The following is an 18,043-nucleotide window of genomic DNA, read 5'->3' as shown; positions in this document are numbered from 1 at the left end:
ATGTGTTCTTGATCTTTTAAATTGTGTCACTATAAACTTCTCTACCTCTCCCTTCCTCAAAAGGTCACCCACACAGGTGGGTTATACTCCATCTGTCCCATATTAGTTGTCGCCGACATATGTCGCTAGATACATCCGTTTGTACGACAACTAACATGGGACGGAGGTAGTATTTCACAATGTGCAAGTCTTAGAAAGGCGTGCCTACTCGATGAACTTCTCCCTCTCCCTCCCTCCCACACTGCATATATATGATCAGAGGATGGATACAACAAAAAGAGTTACCTCTACCAGCAAGTGGGCAGCTATTAGGAGGAAGAAAAGAAAACCTTGAACCCAAGAAATTCAATTCATTTTGCCCACGACAAGAAATTCATAAAAAGAGTTACCTCTACTAGGTGGGCAGCTATTAGGAGAAACACTCGAGTTTGAAGGGGTGCGAAACTACTTCCATAGCTTTAACTGCGACTGAAATGAAAACTTAGTTCATTTCAGATTATATTGCTGCAATTTCAAACTGAAATGAAAATATAGTCTATACTGTTGTTTATGTTTTGTAAAAGAAAACATTATATGGAGTATCAAAGCTGCCATACCAACTAACAAAATACCAGAGTATCAATCCCACTTACATAGCGTATGCTCCTATGCAACTTTATAGTAGCACATCACTCTCCCTGAAACACTTTATTACCTTCTATTGGTCATAGCAGTTTCCACAAAAACACAAAACACAGAAACCTGATGTGCAAAAAGACAGCAAATGTCAGACATGGTGCCAATAGATAGTAGTAGCACAAAGATGCAGGTACTGTCATGCGAAAAGTATCAAGACGATTAGAACCAACAGAAAAATAAGAATAGAAATACAAAGAGCAACCAGGGGACTCACATGTGCCCTATGGCATGTCCGTTCCCTCACATAATAGATCCCACTGGCTAAAGTAATTGCAGTTCCTGCCTCAAACGTGGCTATCTGTCTGAGATTTAAATAATATAAGAGGCGATTGAGTTGACAAGATGCATGCATATTGTAGAGATTCTTCTCATCAGACATGGAGGCGGGGCCGCTGGGGACACATGAGATTCCAGTGCAATGAAGGTGGAGAAGATGAAGAGGAAGAGTATAGCCTGAAGGTATTGTATCTGTCTTGACGACATCGACGATGCGGGCATGCCGCATGGCTGACCTAGCGAGCTTCCTACCCTCGAGGAAAAATTCTGTGTGCCCTTGAAGGAGCCGTACTCACGTACGTTTATGGTGATTCTGGCGGTGATCTGAGTTCGTGTGACCATCCAGGTTCAATTGCATGCGCGCCGGCCGAAACATACTCTTCTTTTTGCCGGGTGGTGCGACCAAACCTGCACGATCGGAGAAGGCGGCGGCGGCGCAGGGGCCGGAGGAGAAGACATCGCACGCATGGCCGAGCAGCTTGAAGACCCCCTCAACGGCGGCGGACTCGCAGGAGGTTCTTGTCCGATTGGATGAAGAGATCGCTTTTGACGGCGTCGACCATGGAATACCATGAAGTGGCCCAAGCGGTCCGTGCTCCCGCACACGGCAGCGTGGACGTCGGCGGCGAGCACGTTCGCTGCGCCGGGGAGCGACGTGAAGAGATGCTGGGCCACGCCTTTGTTTGTATCAAGGCGTCGTATTTGCAGATTTTTTTGGAAGGATTTTTGGGAAGAATATCCAAGATTGTTTTGCTTTATTTTCTTGGTTTTCTACCTTGATTAGCGGAAACAGTAACTACCTAAATACGTGATGCATGCGACCCTGTTCTCTCGCGTGGTAAGCTTCCATCCATTGCTCCTCCGCATGCATGGTACTTTCTCTTTTTTAAACGCCTAATTTATTCTCCATGGGGTGTTTGTTTCCTAGTTTACCGGATGCCAACGGGATGCGGGGCATGGAGCGTTTGCAGCAGAGTTTTCGTCCGCCTGGACAAATCGCTAAACGCTGTTTTGATGGGGTTAGTATATTATGATCTTAACGGTTAGATTAAATTAAGTGGCCCTGATCGTGCGGCTGCGATTGATTCGTGTTGTTGTGTGTACATGAGGCTGGGTGTACTTAGAGATCAATATGTTTACTTGTTTAATAATAGTAGGGATTGCACACCAGCAAATGCACCTATTTATATCCGTGGCATCACTTCCTACACCACCACTAGTATTAATAACCTCCTTCAGGCTTCAGGGACTTTAGCTCATCTTTGGATGCCCCACAGACAGCCGTCCAAAAAATATTTCTACTTACACTACTGGAATTCTGGGCTACGCCGAGCGTAATGCTCTTCGTCGAGTGCTAAAACACGGACACGCGGCAAAGTAAGATTTGTCGAGTGTCACTCTCGGCAAACCCACCTTCACGGCAAACTGCCATCTTTGCCGTCACTGCCTCACGGTGAAGAGGCAGCGCACGGCAAACCCTGCAGACGCAGAGAGCCGCTCACGGCAAAGAGTAGCCACGTGGCATGCCCGTCCGCAACAGACGGCTCAATCAGTTACTGCGTATTTTGCTGAGTGTCACTCTTGGCAAAGCATAACATCCTATATATTTTTTTGTGTGTTCTTTCTAACTGACATGTGGTCCCACTGGTCAGATTATCAGTATTTTTTTAAATAACTTGCTAAATATTTTTGAAAAAAAATAACGAGAGTGAGGACAGCGTGGCCCACATAGGAGCTGACAGTTTACATAGCTTTGCCGGGAGCTAGTCTCGGCAATGCTCTCCTTCTTTTCCGAGAGCAGCTCTCGGAAAAGATGTGGCACGACAGTAGTGCCCCAGATGACCGTATTTCCGAGAGGTGCTCTCGGTAGTCTATCGTTTTCCGAGTGTTGCTCTCGGAAATCTTTCCCATCCATTCTGCTGTCAAGCTCTTTCTTTTCTGATCCCTGCAGATAAAAACAACTACAGTGCAATTTGATCATATATAGGCATAATTTGATCTAGTCCACACATATATAGGCATAATTTGATCATATATAGGCATAATTTGATCTAGTCCACATATATATGCATAATTAGGGATAGTCCACATATTATCACACACAAGTCAAATGTATTATCCTAGTAGACATCGCACACAAGTCGCAAATTCATACATATTTTGTCACTACTTGCAAAACACGTGCACGTCACAATAGAAGTACACTTGTTCATATATAGATCATCTTGAGGAGGAGAGGCCATCGGGTTAACATTCCGGAGGAGGAGGAGGGGCATCACTTGCACTGCTTCGACATTGCATAACACTAGTAGAAAAGGGGGCATCAGTCCCGGTTCGTAAGGGCCTTTAGTCCCGGTTCTTGAATCGGGAGTAAAGGGTCGTTACTAATGCCTCCCCCCTTTACTCCCGGTTCTAACACGAACCGGGACAGATGTGCCTCCACGTGGCCGGTGCGCCGAGCCTAGGCAGGAGGGCCTTTGGTCCCGGTTGGTGGCACCAACCGGGACCAAAAGGCATCCATGCGTGAGCATTTCAGTGGCCGTGGTTTTTGTTTTTTTTGAAGGGGGGGGGTTGGGGGTTTTGGGGGGTTAATTTAGGTGTTTCATATATTGTGTTAGCTGGCTAATTAATAAAGAGAAGTGTCCTCTCTTATGTCCGTGCTTGGTCGACGCTACGTACTGTACATAGAGAGGCCCTCGACACGCTAGCTAGTAAGAAAATGAAGGGAACCATTAAGTACAGAAATTCGTCATGCATACCGAGAGAAGTGATCGACCGACCTCTCCTTCTCCGAGAGATTGGTTGAACAACAAGTTTTCGTATTATCTATCCGACGCTACTGGCTACATACATATACAATATGTAAAATTTCTTACAATCCCCTAGCAACGGAAATCAATTTCCACATGATATTCTTCGGCTTTATTGATGACGTGGTCAAGAAAGAATCCCGCCAATTCCTCTTGAATTGCTTTCATATGATCTTGTTCTAGGAGTTCATCCCGCATCTGCCTCGTCTAATTTGAAGAAGGGGGTTAATACATATATGAATGAAACTCACAACAATGATGGTGTAATAAAATGAAATTGTGAATATTATTGCTTACACACTTCATATTGTCTTTTAGAGTAGCCCCGCTTATTTTTCAAAGTCGCGTTGTAGATGAACTCGCACACGTAGTATCCACAAAAATCATTCCCTTGTTCCTGCCACAAGCACTTTACGAGAAATAGAGGTCAATCAAACTGATAATGAAGCATTATAAATGGCATTGATGAAAGTACAACTATAGAATCAACCGGAGATGCGTGCAACTAGCTAGCTAGTAGTATTTACTTTCGGGTATGTTTATCGCAGCTCCTTCGGCAGTCCCGGAACTTCTGCGGTGAACTGTTTCCAAACCCCGCAAGACAAAGAAAATAATAATTATTACTTGAGATATCAGGAAATGAATAAAAATTTGCCGATATGGTGCGATAAATGATTGATTGAACTTACTTGTTGAGTATTTTAGTCATGTCCACATAGGTTTGGGGATCTTTTCGTCTCGAGTCTAAGACGTTTACTACTCCCCGCTCAAGCTTAATCTCCAGAAGAACATAGTGGAATCTGCGCACACATGCATAACTCATCAATTACATTACTATAACCTAGCTCGAGTAATAAGGGAAACCGAATATGCACACAGCAGTAACACTCACTTGAAGTTGTAAGGAAAGAGTATTAAATCTTTGTTTTGATTTTTGATCAACGATTGTAGCAAGTACCCCTCGGCCTCTTCGGCGTCCTTTTCAACCAGAATTCATCTATGATATTTGTGTTAATGAACCCAATATCATACATTTCTTGTTTTTTCCACTCGACGATCTTCAATCTGCATAATATAGTGAGGATAATTAATTATAAATACATGCAATGAAAGAGCCGAGCTATATATAGAGACTTAATGACAGAAATAGTACTTACAGACAGTAGCAAAAGATCGTTAGTTTATCGAGGGCCTTTTGATTGAAGAACGCGAAGAACTCCTCAAATGGAACAATCAATAGATCAGTTCCAACGAGGTCGTGCTCCTCTTTAATATTCAGATACAAAGCATTCGTCCCCTCAGACTCTCTGCAGGTTTTCATGTACCAAACATGGAATCTTCGCATCATAATTGTTAGAGATTTTTCATCTTTGACGAGAGGCTTCCCGTACTCGTATTTGTGTTCGTCCACCTCCAAGAAATCTGGAATTTGATCGTCAGGCAAGTAATCTCCAAGAATGCCATAACCGGCCACCGTCCCCGGAGCATTAGCGACGATGTTGCCGCTAGACACATTGAGCGGGGGGCACGATTGCTGTGCTTGTTCGCCGAGCTGGGTAATTTTTTTCCCAGCTGCTCGTTCTTTTAACCTTTTATCACTGACAGTACTTCCCGACCGCTGGGCTTCGAGATATGTCTTTGCAGTAATGCGCTCATAGTTGGTTCTCGGCAGAGACTTTGGTGGTTTCCTCAGGGCATCGATAGTGCGCTTTGCTTTCACCGGATCTATCTTCTCCTCCGGAGATGGATGTCTCTTTGCTTTCACCCCTTCAAAGAAGTCCTTCACATGGGCCCGCACGATCGTTGCGTTTTCCTCCTTGATCCTCTCGTACGGTAACTTCTCTAGAGGCTTGAGAGGTGGACCGTATCTGTATTGCCTCCCGCCTCTGCTGGCTGTATTTCTAGACGCCGGAGCAGACGGAGCGGCTGCGGCATCTGTCTTCTTTCGTGCTTGCTTACGAGGCAGAGGAGAAGGACTACGACGCGCCGGAGCAGCCGGGGCGGCGGCGGGTCTCTTCCGCCCTTGCTGGCGAGGTGGAGAAGGAGGAGGCTGCTGGCTGCTCGGGCGCGCCGGCGCAGGTGGAGAAGGAGGTGGAGTGCCACCACGCGCCGGAGAAGGAGGAGGCTGTTGGTTGCTCGGGCACGCCAGCGCAGGCGGAGGAGGCGGAGTGCCACCACGGGACGAAGAAGGAGGAGGCTGCTGGTTGCTCGGGCACGCCGGCGCAGGCGGAGAAGGAGGCGGAGTGCCACCACGCGCCGGAGAAGGAGGAGGCTGCTGGCTGCTCGGGCGCACCGACGCAGGCGGAGAAGGAGGCGAAGTGACGCCACACGCCGGAGAAGGAGGCCCAGTGCCCTGATCGACACTCGCTGGAGGAGGAGGCGTTGGAGGAGACGGAGTGCCCTAACTCGCCGGAGGAGGAGGAGGAGGTGGAGGCGTCCAGTTCGGAAGGTTGATGAGCTCCTTCCGCCATAAGCATGGAGTCTTCAGAGCAGAACCCAGCCTAGTCTCCCCTTCACTGGTAGGGTAGTCAAGCTGGAGGTCCTCAAATCACTCCGTTATTTGATCCACCATCACCCTGACATATCCTTCTGGAATCGGCCGGCAGTGATAAGTTGCGCCTTGTTCAGTAGGATAAACAGAGCCAACAGCCGCCTTGACCTTCAAATTCATCCATCGCGTCATAATGTGGCAATTTTGAGCCCCCGTGATAGCATCCACGGGATAGCTGGCAAGAGCCGTCAAGACATGCTCCGGCTGAAGCAGCTCGGTGGAAGCCACGCTGCTTCTCCGCTGAGATGGCGGGGCAGCTTCCGGGGAAGCTTCGGCAGGTCGTTTGTTGCGATCTGCTTCTCGTTCCTCTAGCCCCATTACCCTTTCGTGCAGCGCCTGCAGTTGGCTCTGCTCCAGTTTCTTCCTCCTCTCATGGGTTTTGTAACCCCCTGCGTCTGGAGAACCAACCTTCCACGGAATGGAGCCTGACGTGCCTCGTGTCGGTCCAGGGTGCTCAGGATTCCCGAGGGCCATTATGAGCTCGTCCTTCTCCCTGTCTGGAACGAACGTCCCTTGTTGTGCTGCATGGATATACTACCGAAGCCTTGTGACTGGTGTTTTCAGTTGCTCGTCCGTCCAACGGCACTTCCCTAATACAGGGTCCAAGGTTCCGCCAGCCCCGAAGAACCAAGTCCGGCAATGGTCTGGCCATCTCATTGTCTCCGGTTCGATCCCTTTGTCAAGCAGATCATTCTCTGGCTTGGACCACTTAGGCTGGGCTTGTAGGTAGCCACCTGACCCCGTGCGATGGTGAAACTTCTTCTTCGCAGCATTTTGCTTGTTTGTCGCCGACATCTTCTTACTCTTTTCCGATGTCGTGTAGGCCACAAATGCGAGCCAGTAATCTATGATCTTCTCATATTTGCCGATGAATTCTGGTGTCTCTTCTTTGTCGATAAACTTTTTCAGCTCTTTCCTCCACTTCCTGAATAGGTCTGCCATCTTCTTAAGAGAACAAGACTTGATTAATTGCTCTTTAACTGGCTTCTCCGGATCCTCCTCTGGCGGTAGGGTGAAATTTGCCTTCAGCTCAGTCCAAAGATCACTGCATATCATTGACATAAGACACCTGAGGGTCTTCCTCCTTAGGCTTATACCATTGGTGGATGCTGATCGGGATCTTGTCCCTAACAAGAACCCCGCACTGAGCAACAAATGCGTTCTTTGTCCGAATGGGTTCAATCGGTTCGCCGTCTCGCGCGATTGCTGTGATCTCAAACCTTTCATCCGAGCTCAACTTTTTCTTTGGGCCTCGTCTCCTTACTGAAGTTGTGCTCGATCCGGAGGGCTAGAAAAAGGAAGAAAGACAAGAGTTAATTAATATGTGTATATATACCAAAACAATGAATGCATCAATTAACTAGTCAGCACGGGCTTAACTAATATATATATACCTGGCCGGACTCGGTTCGGTCACCGGAGCAGTCAGCACGGTCTCCTTCTTGTACCTCCATTGGGTCATCACCGGAGCCATCATGAACATAGCCCTCTTCTTGTACCGGAATTAATGGGATAGAGCCATCATGAACATAGCCCTCTTCTTCACACAGTCCTTCCTGACCAACGACGTCGTTGAAAAATGACGCAATGACACCAGTTCCTTCTGCGATTATCTCCCCCAACATCGCTTCTGTTGCTTCGTCTCGGTAGTGCTCCATAGTTTCTGCAAATATTAACAACATGTCAATTATTATTCAAACATGGTACAGATGGATATATATTAGTGGCAAACGTAGAACTAGCTAGCTAATCACAATAAGGAATCATGTTAGTGGCCTCGATGCTGCTTCTCTAGGGTTTGGGGTGGCCTAGACAACGCTTCAAGGGTTTGGGGTGGCCTCGACACAACGCTTCAAGGGTTTGGGGTGGCCTCGATGAGAACGCTCTTTTAACTTGGTAAATTTGGGTGGCCTCAAGAGAGTTTGTCGGGTAGGGGCGCAGCGGGAGGGGGTAGGAGACCAACATCGTTTTTTCTCTAGGATTTGGGTGTCCTCGAGAGTTTTGGTCGAGCGAGAGGGCCGAGGGGGGGGGTATATCGACGACGGCAGAGGAGAAGATCAAAGAAAAAAAAGAAGAAAAAAAAAGGAGAAGAAGAAAGGAATAGAGGAGAAGAAGAAAAAATAGAACTATTTTTTCTTCTTCTCCTCTATTCCTTTCTTCTTCTCCTCTTCTTTTTTTTCTTTTTTCCTCTTCTTATTTATTTCTCCTCCTCTTCCTCTCCTCTTCTTCTCCTTTCTTCCTCTTCTTATTTTCCTTTCTCCTCTCCTTCTTTTTCTTCTTCTTCTTCCTTCTTCCTTCTTCTTCTTTTCTTCCTTTTCCTTATTTTTCTTTTTCCTCTACACTAACCTAGAATGCACTAACCTAAAATCGATATCTACTAACAACCTAAATAAAAAATTAATACATATATTAAAAAACATATATAAACAAAAAAATGCTATGAACATTATATTCCTACATAGATAGCCACATCCATTCATCATATAGCTACCACATACATATATACATTATATATATGAAAAAAATGCACATATATACACATACAAACACATATATGTATACACATATATACACATATACACAAAAAAATACATACAAACACATATATACACATATACACAAAAAATGCATATATACACATATACACACAAAAAATGCAGGGCAGGGACGGCGGCGCGGCGGCCGCGCAGGGGCGCGGGACGGGAGGGGCGCAGGAGCATGTGCTCACAGGAGGCGGCGGCGACGACGAAGGCGAGCAGCCTGACGGCGTCGGTGGCGGCGGCGACGGCGAAGGCGAGCAGCCTGACGGCGTCGGTGGCGGCGGCGACGGCAAGGTGGAGCAGGGGAGTCGGGCGGCAACGGCGACGAGGAGGAGCAGGGGGCGTCGGGGGAGAAGTGGGGGATTTGGTCGAAAACTGCTAAGTGTTGTATATATATCAAGAGCATTGGTCCCGGTTCGTGGCACGAACCGGGACCAATGCCCCCTTTAGTCCCGGTTGGTGCCACCAACCGGGACCAAAGGCCTCTTTTCAGCAGCCCAAAGGGCGGGAAGCGGCGGCCTTTGGTCCCGGTTGGTGCCACGAACCGGGACTAAAGGGTGGGCATTGGTACCGGTTGGTGCCACGAACCGGGACCAATGCACCCCTTTAGTCCCGGTTGGTGCCTCCAACCGGGACCAAAGGCCCCTGCTTTGCCCGCGTCGCGACCAAAATTTAGTCCCACCTCGCTAGTTGAGAGGGGCTCAGAGTGGTTTATAAGCCCTGCTGCGGCTACCCTCTCGAGCTCCTCTCAAATGCAGGCTTACGGGCCTAATCTGACACTATGCTGTTGTGGGCCTGTTGGGCCTACTGCGGGACTGAATCCTGGCCCAGGTTGGGTTTCTAGTCGTATTCAGGCCGTGGTGGCCCAATAGATGGCAATTTTTTTATTTTTTCCCAGTTTTTTTGTTTTGTTTTTTGCATTATTTATTTTCTTTTGTTTTTTGTTTTATTTTTTAATCTTTTTTGCTTTTAGGTCAGAAAAATTATAAACTTTCTGTTAGTGCCATTAGTTTTAGAAAAATTATTTTGTTTTTTGTTTTCTTTGTTGCTCTATTTATTTTATATTGTTTCTACTTACAACAAAATACTTATTGTTGCTATTTTATTTATTTCATTAAAGTTTATGTTTAATTATTTTTCTTTTAAGTCACAAAAATTATAAACTTTCTGTTAGTGCCATTAGTTTTTAAATTTGAATAGTTAAAATTTGAATTCTTTGAAATTTGTGTGAATCACAAGTTTGTGATTAACTTTACTAAAAAAAATGAACATAGATGCGCCTATCGAGAAAAAAGGTCCAGACGAACCGGGACCAATGGCCCACGTGGCTGCCCTCTTGAGAGTGTTCTTGGTGAGAACATAGTTGACAAGGAGCGAACCGGGATTAATGGTATTACGAGGGCCGAACCATAAGACATTAAAGCATTTCAAATGAACACTGAAAAAGTTGAAAGTTGGCATGGTATCATAATTTCACGCACATAGCATGTGCATGTACAAAACGGACAATGGTATCATACTCATCTGTTACAAAGTTGGCATGGTATCACCATAATAGTTACGGGAGAAAGTCTTCACTTTTTCTTCACTTGTGTCATTTGCTTATTGCGCCGTAACCATGGATAATCTTCATCATTTATCAGGATGCTGGGGTCAGCCTTGACTTTGAAGGGAGGAATTTCATGAAACTTTTTGTAATCTTCAGACATGTCTGTCTTGCCCTCCACTCCCACGATGTCCCTATTTCCTGAAAGAACTATGTGGCGCTTTGGCTCATCGTATGATGTAATCACTTCCTTATCTTTTCTTTTTCTCGGTCTGGTAGACATGTCCTTCACATAGATAACCTGTGCCACATCATTGGCTAGGACGAACGGTTCGTCAGTGTACCCAAGATTTTCAGATCCACAGTTGTCATTCCGTACTGTGGGTCTACCTGTACCCCGCCTTCTGACAGATTGACCCATTTGCACTTAAACAAAGGAACCTTAAAATCATGTCCGTAGTCAAGTTCCCATATCCACTATGTAACCATAATACGTGTCCTTTCCCCTCTCGGTTGTTGCATCAAAGCGAACACCACTGTTTTGGTTGGTGCTCTTTTTATCTTAGTCAATCGTGTAAAATGTATTCCCATTTATCTCGTATCCTTTCCAAATCGTAACAGTCGAAGATGGTCCCCTGGATAACAAGTACAGCTCACCACAAACAGTGTTGTCACCTCTGAGACGTGTTTCCAACCAACTTCTGAAAGTCCTGATGTGTTCACATGTAATCCAGTCGTCGCACTGCTCCGGGTGTTTGCAGCATAGACTGTTCTTGTGTTCATCGACATACGGGGTCACCAAGGTAGAGTTCTGTAGAACTGTGTAGCGTGCTTGAGACTAAGAATATCCATCCCTGCATATTATTGAGTCCCTTCCAAGCGTGCCTTTTCCAGTCAGTCTCCCCTCATACCACGATTTAGGGAGACCTATCTTCTTATGGCCAGGATGAAGTCAACACAAAACCCGATGACATCCTCTGTTTGATGGCCCATGGAGTGGCTTCCTTCTGGCCTAGCACGGTTACGGACATATTTCTTTATGACTCGCATGAACCTCTCAAAGGGGTACATATTGTGTAGAAATACGGGGCCTAGAATGACAATCTCGTCGACTAGATGAACTAGGACATGCGTCATGATATTGAAGAAGGATGGTGGGAACACCAGCTCGAAACTGCCAAGACATTGCACCACATCACTCGTTAGCCTTGGTATGATTTTTGGATCGATCACCTTCTGACAGATTGCATTGAGGAATGCACATAGCTTCACAATGGCTAATCGGACATTTTCCGGTAGAAGCCCCCTCAATGCAACCCGAAGCAGTTGCGTCATAATCACATGGCAGTCATGAGACTTTAGGTTCTGGAACTTTTTCTCTGGCATATTTATTATTCCCTTTATATTCGACGAGAAGCCAGTCGAGACCTTCATACTAAGCAGGCATTCAAAGAAGATTTCCTTCTCTTCTTCGGTAAGAGCATAGCTGGCAGGACCTTCATTCTGCTTTGGAGGCATGCCGTCTTTTTCGTGCAAACGTTGCAGGTCCTCCCGTGCCTCAGTTGTATCTTTTGTCTTTCCGTACACGCCCAAGAATCCTAGCATGTTCATGCAAAGGTTCTTCGTCACGTGCATCACGTCAATTGAAGAGCGGACCTCTAGGTCTTTCCAGTAGGGTAGGTCCCAAAATAAAGATTTCTTCTTCCACATGGGTGCGTGTCCCCCAGCGTCATTCGGAACAGCTAGTGCGCCGGGACCCTTTCCAAAGATTACGTGTAAATCATTGACCATAGCAAGTACATGATCACCGGTACGCATGGCGGTCTTCTTCCGGTGATCTGCCTCGCCTTTGAAATGCTTGCCTTTCTTTCGACATTGATGGTTGGTCGGAAGAAATCGACGATGGCCTAGGTACACATTCTTCCTACAGCTTCCCAGGTATATACTTTCGGTGTCAAGCAAACAGTGCGTGCATGCGTGGTATCCCTTGTTTGTCTGTCCTGAAAGGTTACTGAGAGCGGGCCAATCGTTGATGGTCACGAATAGCAACGCCTTTAGGTCAAATTGCTCCTGTTTCTGCTCATCCCACGTATGTACACCGTTTCCATTCCACAGCTGTAAAAGTTCTTCAACTAATGGCCTTAGGTACACATCAATGTTGTTGCCGGGTTGCTTAGGGCCTTGGATGAGAACTGGCATCATAATGAACTTCCACTTCATGCACATCCAAGGAGGAAGGTTATACATACATAGAGTCACGGGCCAGGTGCTGTGATTGCTGCTCTGCTCCCCGAAAGGATTAATGCCATCTGCGCTTAAAGCAAACCATATGTTCCTTGGGTCACGTGCAAACTCAGCCCAGTACTTTTCCTCGATTTTTCTCCACTGCGACCCGTCAGCGGGTGCTCTCAACTTCCCGTCTTTCTTACGGTCCTCACTGTGCCATCGCATCAACTTGGCATGCTCTCCGTTTCTGAACAAACGTTTCAGCCGTGGTATTATAGGAGCATACCACATCACCTTCGCAGGAACCCTCTTCCCTGGGGGGGTCGCCGTCAACATCACCAGGGTCATCTCGTCTGATCTTATACCATAATGCACCGCATACCGGGCATGCGTTCAGATCCTTGTACGCACCGCGGTAGATGATGCAGTCATTAGGGCATGCATGTATCTTCTGCACCTCCAATCCTAGAGGGCATACGACCTTCTTTGCTGCGTATGTACTGTCGGGCAATTCGTTATCCTTTGGAAGCTTCTTCTTCAATATTTTCAGTAGCTTCTCAAATCCTTTGTCTGGCACAGCATTCTCTGCCTTCCACTGCAGCAATTCCAGTACAGTACCGAGCTTTGTGTTGCCATCTTCGCAATTGCGGTACAACCCTTTTTGTGATCCTCTAACAAGCGATCGAACTTTAGCTTCTCCTTTTGACTTTCGCATTGCATCCTTGCATCGACAATGACCCGGCCGAGATCATCATCATCGGGCACATCGTCTGGTTCCTCTTGATCTTCAGAAGCTTTGCCCGTTGCAGCATCATCATGCACATCGTCTGGTTCCTCTTGATGTTCAGTAGCATCACCGTATTCAGGGGGCACATAGTTGTCATCGTACTCTTCTTCTTCGCCGTCTTCCATCATAACCCCTATTTCTCCGTGCCTCGTGCAAACATTATAGTGTGGCATGAAACCCTTGTAAAGCAGGTGGGTGTGAAGGATTTTCTGGTCAGAGTAAGACTTCATATTCCCACATATAGGGCATGGACAACATATAAAACCATTCTGCTTGTTTGCCTCAGCCACTTCAAGAAAATCATGCACGCCCTTAATGTACTCGGAAGTGCGTCTGTCACCGTACATCCATTGTCGGTTCATCTGTGTGCATTATATATAATTAAGTGTGTCAAAAATCATTACAGAACATCAAGAATAGATAATTAAGTGACCAAATTAATAGAAGTTCATCATCACATTAAAACCAAAGTACATACATAGTTCTCATCTAACAACATAAAGCTCCGCAGAGCATTTAATTAAACCATACATTGAAACTATGTAAAACATTTCAATACGAAAACAAATGCGATCATAATCGCCACCAAGGTAACAACTGATCCAACGGCATAATGATACCAAGCCTCGGTATGAATGGCATATTTTATAATCTTTCTAATCTTCAAGCGCATTGCATCCATCTTGATCTTGTGATCATCGACGACATCCGCAACATGCAACTCCAATATCATCTTCTCCTCCTCAATTTTTCTTATTTTTTCCTTCAAGAAATTGTTTTCTTCTTCAACTAAATTTAACCTCTCGACAATAGGGTCTGTTGGAATTTCCGGTTCAACAACCTCCTAGATAAATAAAATCTATGTCGCATTGGTCAGCATAATTGTCATAAACAATAAATGAACCAAATAGTTATGAAAAGATAATATATACCACATCCGAATCATAGACAGGACGAGGGCCGACGGGGGCAGATACCAAAACCATCGCACTATATAAGATGCAATAATAGAAGTACGAAAATAATACAATTATCTATCTAAACATACAAGTAAGAATATTTTTCCTTTCAGAAAGAAGATAAGAACAAGAGGCTCACCACGGTGGTGCCGGCGATGAGATCGGCGCGGGTGGTCGACGACGGTGAAGACGGTTACGGGGCGTGACGGACCGCTAAACCTAGACAAATATTGAGGAAAATGGAGCTTGGAGGTCGAGCTTGGAGAGGAGAAAGCTTACGTAGTGTGGCTCGAGCATTCCATCGAACACCTTGTGTGCATAGGAGGTGAGCTAGAGCACCACCAAGCCCTCTCCCCCTCGGCGGCCAGAAAAAACAGAGCAGTGTGCTCTGCTCTTACGCGAGGGGGTATATATAGGCACCTAATTGGTCCCGCTTGGTGGCATGGACCGGGACTAAAGGGCAGCCTTTGGTCCCGGTTCAAGCCACAAACCGGGACCAATGGTGGTGGGCCAGGACCGAGGCCCATTGGTCCCGGTTCGTCCCACCAACCGGGACCAAAAGGTCCAGACCAACCGGGACCAATGGCCCACGTGGCCCGGCCGGCCCCCGGGGCTCACGAACCGGGTCCAATGCCACCATTGGTCCCGGTTCTGGATGGAACTGGGACTAATGGGCTGACCCGGCCTGGACCAATGCCCCCTTTTCTACTAGTGTAAGAACCTATAAGAGTAGAGTCACGTGAGGGTGGTTCGTCCCTATGTAATGAATCTTCTACTCTAGTTTAGATAATGTTCTATCTGTAGTTGATCCTCAAGCACCTTCAACCTCTTGTTCGTGTCTTCCCGTTCCTTTTCTCTGGAGTCCTTCTCAGCCTGCCGCCTTTGCTACTCTTCAACGGCCCGCTGCGCCATTAAATCCTGTAACATGTCATTAGGCTCATATAGGTTGGAACGGTGCTATTTCAAGGCATGGACATAAATAAAAGGTTAGGATGCTATAACCTTGAGACGCGCTATCTCACGTGATGCGGCGGTTGGGTGACTCCGTATGGACAGAGTTGAGCTGGTGCTCGACGCGCGTATCTCGTGCAGCTTGCGATGCCCGGAGGTGGTGATCGCCCCGTTGCAAAGGAGGTGGTGGCCATGGCCCTTCCCCTCGCCAGCAATGATGAGAAGCTCAGGGTCAAGGGGCTTGGACGTAGGTTCGGCTTCCTGCCCGTGCACCTCCTGGAAGACCTCTTTGAGGATCCCCCACTTCTGCTCCGCCGACTTGTTGCAGAACTCGGCGCCATCCTTCCCCTTGCGGCCTTCTCTCCAGGCTTCCAGGATGTGGATCGGGCGACCCTCCTTCGCCTCCTGCAAAATTAACCATCAAGTTTAATGAACCAAGATGCACCGTGCGAAAAAGTTAACATCTTAATCCGCATACCATGTGTTGCTTGAGAGCGGTTAGGTTCCGGCTCCCCTGGACATGAGCCGGACCTGGCATTTTGGCTTGTTCGTTTCCCTTCTCCACATGTTGCGCCTGCCATGCTGGGTCACACCACATGTCAACCAGGGCCTCCCAACAATCGTCCTTCATCCAGGGTTCGTTCACCTAGTCAGTCAAAATCGAATAATTGAGGAACAAGAGGGATGAATTAAAGTACTAGCAACCAATGTAGTCACTTACCACTGACAGGTATTCTTCTCGCGACAAGTTAGTCTGGCAAGCAGTCTTCCTTGTCATCTTCTCTCCCTTCTCATCGAGCGGCCGACACTGCATCACAAATTTGTACCGCAGCGTGTGCTTGGTGTCAGAGAGTATCTTTCGGGCAGATTTCACGATGCCTTTGATCGCCTTCTGCTGCTCACCATCCACGCAAGCAAATGTTTGCTACAAGAAACCATATGGCATCTTCTCACCATCCACGCAAGCAAGGATTTGGATATGAAAAAATGCAGTGGTCGGAGCGAAGATACTTACAAAAAAAGCATTGATAACCCGAGTGGCCATGGTGACATCATGCTCATCCTTGTTGTGTAGGTAATGCTCCCAGGTTAAACCTGGCGACGGCGGATCGTCATCACCTGGCTTGGACAATCCCGGGAAGTGCTTCCTCAAGAGGGAGCCGATGACGTGGTTCGGCGGGCGTGCCCCCTTAGGTTGTGTCGGGATAAATTCCCACTAAATGCATGATATAAAATACAAGCATATGTGAGTGCCAAAGGTGTGGCATCCAAAATATGATGCAAATGAAATGCTTATTTAACCCTCTCCTGTCGGGCAAATGACAGGACGATTGCTGGCAGTAGTTGGTTCCGAGACCTTCCCCGGAACACGCCTGGATTGCTTCCTCTTGGAAATGTTGCTCGAGGTAGACCCCGAGCCGTCCGAGGCTTGCATGTCGCCCGACTCGGTGGCGAGCGGATTTGGTGTATCTAAGTCCACTCCGACATCGCCATCCGATGATGACGATGCCTCGGTTGTGGCCTGATGGGAGGCGGACGACTCGGTCCTACCAACCGGGACTCTCCGGTACTTACTACCAGTGCTCCCATCAGGATCTGAAAAACAAAATATATATGGTGAATATTAACCATACCACTTGTCCAAAATACAAGAAAAATTGACTGAAAAGAGTACATAGGCAACATGAGCATATTATCATGCACTGGACAATATGAACTGTTCAAATATATGAAAAAATAGACGGAAAACTATACATTACAATAGCTGAAAAATATACATGAGCACATTATCATGCACTGGACAATATCAACTCCTGAAAAACATGAAAAATAGGATGAAAATTGTACATTACAGTAGTATACAACAGCATATTATGATGAACTTGACCCAAAATTTCAGGTTAGGTTGTTTTGTAGCCAGTTTTGCCATGGTATTAAATTCCTCAACACCATAAATTGTACATTACCGTAGTATACAGCAGCATAAACATGTGGTGCAACTCAAACATCCTAGTGGAGCACCTAAAAATACCTAGAACTAGATCAGCATGGACCTAGTGGAGCACCTAAAAATACACTATGAACTGAATTACTAGCCCCAAGTGGAGCACCTATGAACTGAATTTTCCCGATTCTCATCTTCTTCAACAAAATTTCCATATGTGCAGTGGGATGGGTGTACACACCTGAGGGTATCTCCAGCTGCCGCATTACCGGAGGAGCACCGCTGCGGCGGCTATCGTTGGGTCGCATCGAAGAGCCACCGCGCCGGCAGCCGGCCATGAAGTACCGTGGCGGCGACAGTTGGGGGAGGTTGACGCACTTGGCGCAGTGGAGGAGGGGCGGGGCCCGCAGTTGGTGGTGGCGGCGGCGGTGGCGATTTCGGCAGTGGCGGCGGCGGTTGGGGGAGGTGGAGGAGGGGTGGCAGCCACAGTTGGTGGCGGCAGCGGCGGTGGTGATTTCGGCGTCGGCGGTGGCGGTGGTGCAGCGAAGAGAGGAGGGGAATGAAGATAGAAACGAAAGGGGAAAGGTTAAGATTAAGGTTAGATGCTTTACTGAGAGCAACACTCGGAAAAGGTGCCCATTACCGAGAGCCGAGAATCGATCCTCGGTAACCAATGCTCTAATTTTTTCCCTTCTCCTTTTGTTTTTGTTTTGCACTATCTTTTTCTATCTCATATTTCATATGCTTTTATGACCAGAGTTTATAAATTCCATG

The sequence above is a fragment of the Triticum dicoccoides genome, chromosome 7B, assembly GCF_002162155.2.
Source record: "Triticum dicoccoides isolate Atlit2015 ecotype Zavitan chromosome 7B, WEW_v2.0, whole genome shotgun sequence".
NCBI lineage: Eukaryota > Viridiplantae > Streptophyta > Magnoliopsida > Poales > Poaceae > Triticum > Triticum dicoccoides.
This window is presented reverse-complemented; position numbering follows the sequence as displayed.